This window comes from Pteronotus mesoamericanus, unplaced genomic scaffold, assembly GCF_021234165.1.
Source record: "Pteronotus mesoamericanus isolate MK-2021 breed Mesoamerican mustached bat unplaced genomic scaffold, CSHL_Meso_final scaffold_85, whole genome shotgun sequence".
NCBI lineage: Eukaryota > Metazoa > Chordata > Mammalia > Chiroptera > Mormoopidae > Pteronotus > Pteronotus mesoamericanus.
Genome location: NW_026555329.1, coordinates 50,452,642 through 50,464,814, shown reverse-complemented (window position 1 = coordinate 50,464,814; position 12,173 = coordinate 50,452,642). Strand labels below are relative to the sequence as shown.

Here is a 12,173-nt window from a genome sequence, read left to right as displayed (position 1 = left end):
AGCTGCCCACCCATAGTTCTGCTGCTAGTGCGGCTGGATAACCCTCACAACCCTCCCTAGGTGGGAGGCCTCCCACCTGCAGTCCACAGTTCTGGTGCGGGCCCAGCAAGCCCCACGCCCCTTCCCAGATGGAAAGACGTGGTGGCTGCTACCTACCAGAGGCCCACACCAGTGCAGACCAGTCGCCTGCAGTCGCAGTGCAGCCACGGAGGGTCAGGCCCAGTTACCCTCCCTGAGTGCCCTACTACAAGCAAGGCTGATAAGAAGTGGGCTGCAGGGTAGGGAGAGAAGATCAGGGCCGACTTCACTGAGGGCAGGTACTTGGAGGTGGGTGGGCTGCAAGCCTGGCACCCCTCCTCTGCATGCAAAGCTGTGGGAAACGGCTGCAATAGCCACTTGCCAGCAACCTGCTCGCTACTCTGGCAGCAGGGGTGGGGTGCGCATCAAGTAATCTATTGTGTGTAGGTATATATATATATGTATACATATATATGTAAATTAAAAAAAATCCATTTTCCTTTCTACCAGACTCTGTCTCAAGAATTACCACCTATGGGAGGCAGGCGGTGGGACCCCATTGGTTATTCCGTTACAGTAGTGGTGCCCAATGTGAGGCCCTAGTCATTTGTGGTAAGTGAACTAAGGTGTGGGGCTGTGGGGCTTCCCAGCTGCCGGGAGGTCCTCTGCACACCGCTGGGAGTGTTGGCTGCTTAAACATGTCTGGTAGGTTGAAAGGAATCCGGCGTGAGAGGATAAAATACATTCTGGGAAGGAGGATGGATCACCTGAGTTTTAGGACTAAGAAGCAGGGTCCAGATGAGAATTGGCCAAGTTTTGGGGAGGCACTGAAAGCAGCAGTAGGGGCTAGAGGCTCAGCAGCTCCCAGGCCTGCTGAAAATGGCTGAATATAAAGTTGTGGTAGTTGAAGCTGGTGGTGTAGGCAACAGTGCCTTGACAATACAGCTAATTAAAAATCGCTTTGTGGATGAATGTGATCCTGTATTCCTACAGGAAACAAGTAATGACTGATGGAGAAACCTGTTTCTTGGATATTCTGGAAACAGCATTTCAAGATGAGTGCAGTGCAGTGAGGGACCAGTACATGAGGACTGGAGAGGGCTTTCTTTGAGTATTTGCCTTAAATGATATTAAATCATTTGAAGATATTCACTATTGTAGAGAAGAAGTGAAAAGAGTTAAAGACTCTGAAGATGTATCCATGGTCCTGATAGGAACTAGTTGTGGTTTGCCTTCGAGAACACCAGACAAAACAGGCTCAGGGTGTAGCAAGAAGTTATGGAATTCCTTTTATTCCATAAGCAAAGACATCAGCAAAGATAAGACAAGGTATTGACAATGCCTTCTATACATTAGTTTGAGAAATTTGAAAACATGAAGAAGAGTTGAGCAAGGATGATAATAATAAATCAAAGTATATAATTATGTAGATATAATTTGTACTTATTTCTTAAGGTATACTTAAGTAAAAGTGGTAATTTTTGTATATCACACTAAATTATTAACATTTGTTTCAGCATTACCTAATTTTCTCTCTGCATCATCTAAGCTGTTAGTTTTCTTTTGAATTCTTTTAAAACAACAGTGGAAATTTTTTTTCCTCTAAGCATCAATATTCTCTGAGTTTTAGTTTTTGAACTAACAATGCCTGTGAAGGGAAAAGAAAAAAAAAACAGAAGAAACTGAGACTTCTTTCTTGAGGTTTTTTGTGCATGCATTTGATTACTTCCTTACTCGAACCTGAGATATGGAAGCATGATGCCTTATGTTTATTGGTTCTTCCTATATCATTTTCAAATCGTAAACAAATTTAAATGTTGTTGTGGCAAAAAGGGGTAAGGTAAGTTTATGTAGTGGAATGTTATTATATCCAGTTGGCGTTCTGCGTTGGTCCCCGAACCGCGCATAACTGTAATTACTTTATATTTAGGCATATGTGTAAGTATCCACTTCTGGATTATTTTAAATGGATGATAAACTGGCAAGACCAGTGAATTTCTGGGTGATGCTCTTTGCTGGGGGAAATTTCAAAATGTATGTTATAGCTTGGCTGTAAATATACTCCTGGCTATATTTGGTATTGGAATCGAGTACTGCTTTTTAAATATGCTCTCTGTGGGAATGGCGTTACAGTGGACTGTCTATTTCACTTACAAACTTTAAATGTTAGCCACTTAAGTTTCTCAAAACTTGGAAGTGCTGAAGAGTTAAGTCAGGTTAGAGTCACTCTCCATGGTACAGCACGTAAAGAAGGAACCCAGACTTGAAAGAAAAAAAGATTTATTTTCTGTGGCTTGGACTGAATACAAGAAGAAATCATACAGGATTTTTTAAAAAATTGTGATTTATGATTTCTATGAGAGGAAGTTACTGCAATGATACTGGTTTTATTATTTTGTGTGTCATTATATTTTTCTAATCATCTTTTGCATTATGTGTAACTCTCTAGTGAGCTTGACTGAATGCCATGGGTTTGAACTTTAGATAAACTAGGTGTTTTCTCTACTGAGTGGATTATGGTTCTAAGTGATGGCAAAGAAATAATAGAACTATCCCATCCCTCAAATTACTAACATCACAGTGAACTAACATTCATAAAAACCTTGACTTACTGAAAAATACTTTTCTTTGTCTAATGCTGGAAAAATGATTACACAAAGGCATAGACTGACTTTTCTGATATTCTTTTATGGGGGGAAAAAAACTTAAATGGTTCATAGTAGGCCTGGATGTCATTATTCCTCCTCTCCAAGGCCTAGTATAATAGTTGGTATCTAGTATGGATTTGATAGATAGTGAATAATTTTGCTGCATTCATATATTGTTATGTTATCGGTAGAATCCATTTATAAATGAAAGAGAAATAAAGAAGATGCTGGCATAAATATACCAGGAACTGCATTTGAAATGGGACCAGGTGAATCCCATTGCTTTGCCCCAGATTAGGGTAACACCCAGAACTGAGCTTAAATTAAGCCCTTTTGAAATAGTTTATGGGAGACATTTCCAAATGTCTGTTCTGAGAACACCCCCTCTAGATTTAGAGCATGAGTGGAAAATTAAGAAATATGTAAAACATTTGGGGCAAACACTAACCATTTTACACAAATTTGCTCATTGCAGATCCACTTACCCATCCGATGAGCCCTTGTACCCATGCCAGCTGGAGGACTGAGTCTTACTAAAGACTTGGATGACTCAAGGACCTGAATAGCAGTTATTGGAGCAATGAATTGGTCCCTATGATGTCTGATTCACAACACATTCTTCTCTGAAGCTTGCAGGAAATAAGCCTTGGGTCCACCACACACGAATAAAACGGGAACTGCCTAAGGAGAATTCAAACCCTGCTGCTGTAGTGGATGCTGAAAAGGAAAGCTGGACCTGCACTCTGGAAGATTTGAAATTTCAATTTTGGAAGAACAGAGCAGGCCCCGATGCACAGTGACAATGTTCTCTATTAATGTGTTCGCAGACTTAGGAACCAGATACTGAGTTTGAGGGTGGTCTGCTCCATACCTAAAAAGGGACAAGGATTGAAAGTGGGCTATGGTCATCCCTAAGTGATTAAGAAGGTCTATGAGAGTTGTAGAGGCCATAGAAGGGTGTGGAATTATTTTGAAAGAAACCTCAGTGCTTGGGTTGAGTTATTCTTTGCTTTAGGTTTTGTTTCTTGCTTTCTGATCTTTTGGGTACTTAGGGGACTTAACTTTTTTTAGTTTTTGTTTTTCTTTTTTTTTACACTGGGAATCCTCCCTCTCAACTGTTTGGGGCTTTGTGCCATTTGAGACCTAAGAAAGATTATTTGTGGTAGTGATCAGCATGAAAATATGTCTCTACCATTTGGGGTTTCATGACATTTGAGACCTGAGAAAGGTCATATGGGTGACTGGTTAGAGCCAGCTGGGGTGAGGGAACATGTCTCTACCATGAAACTAGTTAGTGAGAGGTCATGTGTCTTCCAGGAAACTAATGGATGCACTGATAGACAAGAGAATGCCTCTGTGATTAGGACTTCATGACATTGGTGCCTGGGAGAATCTAGCTGGGATGAGAATATCTCTCTGCTATTTGGGGCTTTGTGCTTTGGACCTAAGAAAGGTCATCTGGTGTCTGTTAGAGTCAACTGGGGTGACAGAATGTCTCTACCATTGGGACTTCATGCCATTCGGGACGTGAGGAAGGTCATCTGCGTGACTGGTTAGCGAGAACATTTGGTGGAAGACAAGATGCTAAGGCTAGTTTTAGTGCCTCTTATTTTTTTTTTATTTTTGGAATTCTGGTTTTTGCTGTGGATATTTTTGTTTTGTTTCTGTTTTGAAAAAGAAACTGAGATTTCCCAGAGACAGTTAACACTTCACACCAAGTAATAAAGTAATGAAATATCTAATTTTGGTAGATATTGGACAGACAAGGGTTTTCCATTTTGCTTTTTATTTTTCTCCCTACCTGATCCCTCTGGAATTTGGCATTCTTAATTAGTAAAAATACAAGGATATACTTTCGTTTGCATCAAACCAACAAGACCAGTTTCAAATTATGGTTTTAATAACCAAGACTTTGACTAGAATGTCATGTCTGAAGGAAGCATGCCTGGGATTCGGTTGTTACCAGAAAGCCTTGAAAAACTAAGATTGACTTTGAAAGCTAACAAAAGCCAACTGGAAAAATGGCTGGGTACCTTGTTTGCTTATGTGGTTCATGGCAGTCTTCCCAGGGAAGGAATAAAGGTTGCTTTCTGGAAAGAGAGCAAGGAAGAACCTTAAGACATGATAGGAACCTCAAGGACTCAAATACAGGTATTGTAGGTAAAGCCATATGGCAGTTGTGGGGCTTTGCTTCTATGCCCTGAAGAGCTGTCTAAGGGTCAATCTGAAGGTTCCTTGTGGAAGTTACAGCAAAGTGAACTTTAACAAGCCTGTGTGTTCAGTGCTGCTCTTGTGGTTTTTATGCAAATGATCAGGAAAAATTGTAAACTGTCAACCTTTTTGAGACCCATATGGATGGTCTTAGGGAGGGGAATCGGGTTTTAAAGAAAATCGCAATGCTCAGTCATGATCATCAGACTATAGTGCAGCTAACCACCTTCAAAGTTTGTCTTCACTTGAAAGTTAAACTGCTTTAACCTTACAATATCAAATTGTCACTCCTTAGTATCATTTCAGTAAAGGATTTGCAACTAAACATCTTCTCAAAAGATAAGTCTTGTGGACTCAGAAAGTTGTAGGCCCCACTTCAGAAGCCCACCTGCATCACTGCTTTCTGGAATTCAATGATTTGACTGGACTAAACAGTTGAGTTAGTGAAGGATGGGGCAGCCTACTGGCTTCACTTTAAAACTGCTCTTTTCTGCCTTAATAGTTTGGACAGAAAGGATCCAGAATTGTTAAGGGGGGTGCGGGGGGATCTCAGGATATTCCTGTAAGCCCCATTAAAGTTAGGTATAGTAGGCAATAGTGCTTCAGAAAGGTGTGAAAAGCCTTGTATACCTTCCTCCTAGAAAACGATATTTCCTTCATCAAGGACAGTGCAGAATTAGCCCATACTTTGTTATTTAGTTGTTACAGTTTTGATTGTGCCTTCCAACCCTCTTGCCAAATTTGTCATCTCCAGAACATGACAAGGATGCCAGCTCATCCAGTAATGCCATCCTTTGGACACTGTGCATGTTGCTTTCAGGGAAAACTAACTGAGCTGGACTTTGCAAGATCCTTCTCCCTTGCATGAAGGTTCCCCCCAACTCCAGACCCTCTTTGTTAGGATCTCTGAACTAGGATTAAGGGTAGGACTGTGGTCTTGGTCAGAGGAAGTAGTTACAGAAGAATGAGACCTTCATCCATCTGCCCTTGTAAGAATACAAGTGTTCACAGTGTTAAGGGGGGCACCGAAATGAGGGAAACTTCCCCCAGAAACGTGGAGGAGTGGAGAAACACCAAAGACAGGACATGTGTGTATTGTCCTGGCAACCAGGACAAGTGTGCATAACAACAACAACCAGAAAAGGTATGCACTGCTGGCACCAAAAACTAGGAAGGTGATTGGATGGGAGGGCCATACCTCCCATCTATTTCAGTTGTGAGGAGGGATATGGGAAGATCTTTAAAAGGTAGAGTGTTTGCAAATGGCATGCTTTCACATCCTGATCCCTTGGCTGGTGGGTTCATGGCTGGGAGCTGAGTTTCTTAGTTTGGCACCTAGCTGGGGGATTCTGAGTGTCCCCTGCCACAGTGCTCCATCACCTGCTTGCCCAGGAGCACAGCAGGTTTCAGGTAGGAGGGCAGGGTAGGGGGGAGGCTAGGGAGGTGAACTCAGGGAGACTCAGACCAGTGGGCTGGGGGATGTTTGGCCCCTAGTAAGCTCCACACCCCCAAGCCACCGGGGCTGCCGCCCGCCCACCATCTCCACCTCTGGCACAGTTCCAACAAGCCCCATGACTCTACCCAAGACAGGAAGCCATGGCAGCTGCTACACAACCATGGCCCCTGCCTCTTGGACTGCTGACAACCCCTGCACCCCTCCCCCAGGCAGGAAGCAGTAGCTGTCCCTGCCTGCAGCCCATGCTTCCAGTTGGGCCCAGCAAGCCCTGAACTTCTTCCCAGGCAGGAAGTAGTGGTGGCTGTCACTTGTCCGAGGCCCACACCATCGGGCCTGTCGGCTGTGGCCTTGAGTACAGCAGGGGAGGATCAGACACATGCCCCTCACAGCACTTTGAGCCTGACCCAAAGCTTTTCAGGTACTAAGAGCAAGGCTGGTATGAAGGGAATGCTGGGGTGAGGAGATGAGATTAGGGCTGAGGCCCCAGGGGCAGGTCCTGGGAGGCAGTCAGGTGACAAGCTCTATGCCCTTCCCCAACAAATGAAGCTGTGGGAAACTGCTGCTGCAGCCACCTACCAGCAGCTTACTCACAGCACAGGGTGAGCATCAAGTAATCTAGAGAGAGAGAGAGAGAGATAGAGAGAGAGAGAGAGAGAGAGTGTGTGTGTAAAAATTCCATTTGCCTTTGCACCAGACTCTGCCTCTAGATTTGTCTATGGGCAGCATGCAATGAGACCCTACTGGTTGTTACAAAACCACAGGCTTATCAATTTTCTCATATAGCCAAGCCCTGACTCAAAATATTTCATTTGTTGTTGTCTTAATTCTAAAAGAGATTTGTTGTATTTTTCATGCATTATTTTGAATCCTGTCTCTTCTAAAAGTGGTACTGATCACAACTTTGGTAAAGTAAGGAGTACTACACTATAAAAAGAACTTCCTTGTAAAACAATAGCAACCACCTAGGCCAGTGATGGGAAACATTTTAAGACTCATATAATTCTGAACTAAGTTATGTCACAAAGAAATTCAGTATTACACAATAGAAGTTTTTTTTTTTTTAATTGAGGCTTAAAATGATAAGATAATAAAAGAAATTCAAGATGAGTTCAGAGAAGGAGGTTGGAGGGAATGGGTGTTGTGGGGTAGTTGGGAATCAAACAGCACAAATGGTATCTTCGAAATGTTAAATAGTGGAAGCAACTCTTTTTAATTCCAAGAAAAAAAAACAAATGATATTCAATTTACAATTCTTTCATATTACAAAGCAACAATTGTTAGCTGTACACCTCAGGCCTCCTGTCAAAAAAGAGCAATGTGTATTCTAAAGAAAAGTCTCTATCTAGCTAAGTATTGTGGATTTGCCTATAGCAGGGAAGGAAGAACATCAGGGAAAAGAATTTGACCATCCTCTTTCTTCTAGATCTTTTCTTCCATCTTCCTGTCTCCTCAAGGTCACATTGTGTAATCTACATTTACATCAAAAATAACAGAAACATTTCCCGAGACAAATTCTGTAAAGCTGGTTTTAGTTGTCTTAAAAAAATACAAAGAAATACCAGAACACATAAAAAGTAAAACCTAGCTAAAGGGCCACCATAAGTAAATATAGGGGGAGATCCTCCTTACACAAAGGCACAGAAGCAAACCTAAATAGCCCTGATGTGATCAGTTTTCAAATTGCCAATTCCAGCCAGATACTTAAGTCATCTAATTATATCCCAAGACTCTGGTCCACCCATATCCTCACAAACAAAAGGGTATAAAAAGCTTTGGGTTGTTAACAAAGCTTTGTCTCATACTTAAATCTGCCTCTGCTATTTGCGATGCTGATACAAGACTGTTCTACCTGTCTGCAACCTTCCTAGTATTTTAGTTTTGGCCTGACCCCTGAAAAAAATATGATGGAATACAATTATTGGTTCACTACCTAGACCTTTGATGACTCATCTGGTCATCATTTTATTATCCAGACTTATAGTGTAATACTAATAATCACGAGAATTGAACCTCTAATAAATTATTGTCTAATAATATCATATCTCAGGAGGGTTATAAATCAATAAGGTAAAGTACTAATTTGGACTTAATAGCATTGAAATGAGAAATTCATGAAATAATTTGTCACACAATTCTTAGAAATTCATTACAATTTTTTTAAAGATTCAGATGATCCCCTTTATTTAAGAACTCTTGTACCTCTTTGTTTTGATCAAGTCACACAGCCTCTCTTAAGCTTATTTAAAAAATATTCTGCCTAAAATATAGCTGTATTTTTTAAGTAACAAATAAGCATAATGACAGTTAGTAGAAATTTGGAGTACTGGGTGTTGTATATCAACCTCCATTATATCTCTACAAATGCTGATGCTGCCATCAGTGTCCTTATGGTCTCTCTTGACGAAGCCATCAATTCTTCAATCTCAGCATTTATGTGTTACTCATTCCATTGTTTCTCGGCCTTCATTAGCATTTAAAGATATCATACTTGCCATCACTTGCCATCAGTCATTCAAGATAACTACTGAGATTGACTTCTTTCACCATGATTATGGCCTCTTGAATCAAAATAGCTTTTTTTGGGTCCTGTAAATATGGTTTGTATATGTCTCTCATCTACTGAAACCATATTTATAAGTGAAATATTAGTGTATTTAAATTCCATTGTTTTCTGTACAGGATCAATTATAGAATGTTCTTGCACATATGTTTTGGTTCCTGCCACACCATTAAGAGATTTTACAATGGAAGGTAACCCCATTCTGTGTTGAGAAGTCTATGGCTGTGCAACTTTCCAGAAGGAAAGTTGTCCAGCATATCAATTCTAACCACACTTGGGTTCATAGGGTTTGAGTATTTCTATATTGCAGCTATTGTAACAGTTTTCTATGGGTGGTCAAAGATGTGCTCCGAAATCCAGATCCTCATGGTGCCAGCAACCTGCACGATGTCCTAGTGGTGCTCCATGTCAATTTTAAGCTCAAAATTCCAAGCCAATAAATAAAATATGTCATGCATTTTAGTAACAGATATACAATATACATGTCTTTATGTTTATATGAATAACTATATGTGTGTGCATGTTTGGAAAATATAGTCCATGGACTAAAACTGGCTAATGCCTGATTTTGGATGGTCTGTAAGGTAAGAATGTTTTTCACAGTTTTAAATGACTGAATAAATATCAAAATAAAACTATTTTGTGAAATATAAAAATTATATGAAATTCCAGTTTGAGTTCTTAAATAAACTTTGCTGGCACACAGACATATTCATTCACTTAGGTATTGTCTGCAACTGCTTTTACACTACAAGAGCATAGCTGAATAGTTGGGACAGAGATCTATGGCCCACAAAACCTTTTTTTACTATCTTTTAGAGAAAAAAAAAGTCTGCCAACTCCTACTAACTTACTATATATGATGGTTTGGCATTAAACTGTTTAAAAAATGGCTTGGGATAAATATCTTGTCTGTTAAAAAATTAGTGAAAGTGATATTATGAAACTCCTTAGCCTCAGAAGACACTAAAAAAGGAAAAATAATGTCTAAAAACACAGTTGTACCGGATTATTTGACCTCAGAAATGGTTTTACATGGCAAGAAATAGTACAGAAACATGACTCAAAGTTTTAATAATTGCCTAAAATGGCTGAAACATATTCTCCCCTCCAAAAAAAAAAAAAAAAAAGAAAAAATCTAAAAACACTTCAAGACTTTATTTAGATATGGGGAAATATTAAAGAATACATGAGCCTACCGTTTAGTGACAACGATAAACAATAGTACTCTCTTGCCTATAATGGATGTGTTTCAAGACACCAAGTAGATGCCTGAAACCATGGATAGTACCCAAGCGTATTTGTATTGTTTTTTTCCCTATATAGCACAAAATTTAAAACCTACAAATTATTTACATACAATACCTTCTTGCTTAAAAAAAGTTTTTATGGCTTTTCTTTGGCATAGCCAAGTGGCTTTGGGGCTCTTAAGTAAAATAAGGGTTACTTGAACACAAGTACTGTAATACACAACAGTTGATCTGTTAACAGAGATGGCTATTAAGTGACTAAGGGGCAATAGTATATACAGCATTGATATGCTGGACAAAGGGTTAATTCAAATCCCAGGCAGGAGGAGCAGGATGGCATGAGATTTCATTGTGCTACTTTGAGCAGCACACAATTTAAAACCTATAAATTGTTTACCTCTGAAATTTTCCATTTAATATGTTCAGACCTCAGCTGATCACAGGTGAATGAAACCATAGAAAGTGAAGCTATAGAAATTGAAACCACAGATAAGGGGGGATTACTGTATTATCAGATAACTGAGATGAAGCCAGACTTCTTGAATACTAAAAGTTCACCAAAAACAAAAGTGTTGGGAAAAAAAATGGAAAATCATGTATGATTAATAAGAAAACCAAAGCTCAGGAATTAAAAAGAAGACAATGGGTCACTTTAAATAAGTTCAGATGTACAGGACCAATGGATTACTATTTCAAGATATTAACAAAAAAAACAAAAAACAGTTTGTAAATGTTATAATAGGACCATAGTTGATAACCCTGGAAGACTTATGAACTGTAGAACAGACATAATGTGTAAGAGAGGGCAATATTATTTTTAAGGTAAAATGACTCAAAAAATTAAGATCGGTGATCTTGACACTATCCCTCAGGAAAATTCTGGAACAGGCTACTAAACATGGTTTGTGACAACCATTTTTTAAAATCTGCCAGAGATTTTTTAAATACAAGCCATACCAAACTTTATTTTTCTGACATTACTAGATGAGTGGATCACAGAAATGCATTAGTTATATGATATCTGAACCAAGAAAATTATAGAGAAAGTCTGTCATGGACAACTTGGGGTAAGTCCACTTACTGTTTGTATAACTTTGGGTACTTTTTTAAACATGTGGGACAAGATGCAAATTTCATGGGTCTCTTGAGTTTCTGAATGTTTTGTGAGCAGAAGCACTGGCAACTTTTGTTCTAGACTGTCTGTTCATGAATGTTTGTATAGTAGATAGCCTTTGAAGACAGAGATGGTATCTCCTTCTAGAACAAAGGAAAGATTGGCTTACTGCCCATTATAAAACATTGGGGTTCTTAAACCTGGATTCCTCATCTGTGATACAACTCACTGACAGCACAGCATTGAGCCACACTGCAAAGCCACTGTAGGACTTGAGAGACAGGAACAAGAACAAACATGAAGTTCATGCAACGTGCTTCCTTTGACTCCGACCAAAAAGTCTTGTGTCTTCTGTAAGCATCCACAAAACAGTCACTGGCTAATTTACTAGTGTGCAAAGAGGCTAAAATCTCAGGTCCTTCAAAGTTCTTGATAACCTGTGACTCAGCTTTGCTATTCAAAAAATGGGGAAAAACAGTACCTTCTTATAAAAGTATTATGAAAATTAAATCAGTACACATAAATTGCTTAGGAAAGTGCCTAAGCTAACCACTCAATGAATGTTAGCCATTATTATAATGATAATTATTATTATCCTCACCCGAGGACATGCTCATTGATTTTAGAGAAAGGGGGAGGAAGAGAGAGAGGGAAAGAAACATCAATGTGAAAGACAGACATTGACTGGTTGCCTCTCGTATGCACTCTAAGGACTGAACCTGCAACCTAGACATGTGCCCTGACCAGGAATCAAGCCATGACCTTTTGGTTTATGGGATGACACTTCAAGTAATTTAGCCACACCGGCCAGGACACGGTAATTATTATTAATTTTAAATGAATATAGGGAGGTATACAATCACATCCAAAGGATTAATAAGTCAAAGCATCCATGGTCACTAATTTTAGATAAGGC

At 39.6% G+C, this 12,173-nt stretch overlaps 2 pseudogenes; one reads left to right on the top strand and one right to left on the bottom strand.

Annotated features, from left to right (window-relative positions):
- The first annotated feature begins 897 nt into the window (after positions 1-897).
- LOC129063183 (GTPase KRas-like) lies at positions 898-1,448 on the top strand (annotated as a pseudogene).
- A 7,092-nt stretch (positions 1,449-8,540) lies between these two features.
- Positions 8,541-9,261, bottom strand: LOC129063063 (PRELI domain containing protein 3B-like; annotated as a pseudogene).
- Between the last annotated feature and the right edge of the window lie 2,912 nt (positions 9,262-12,173).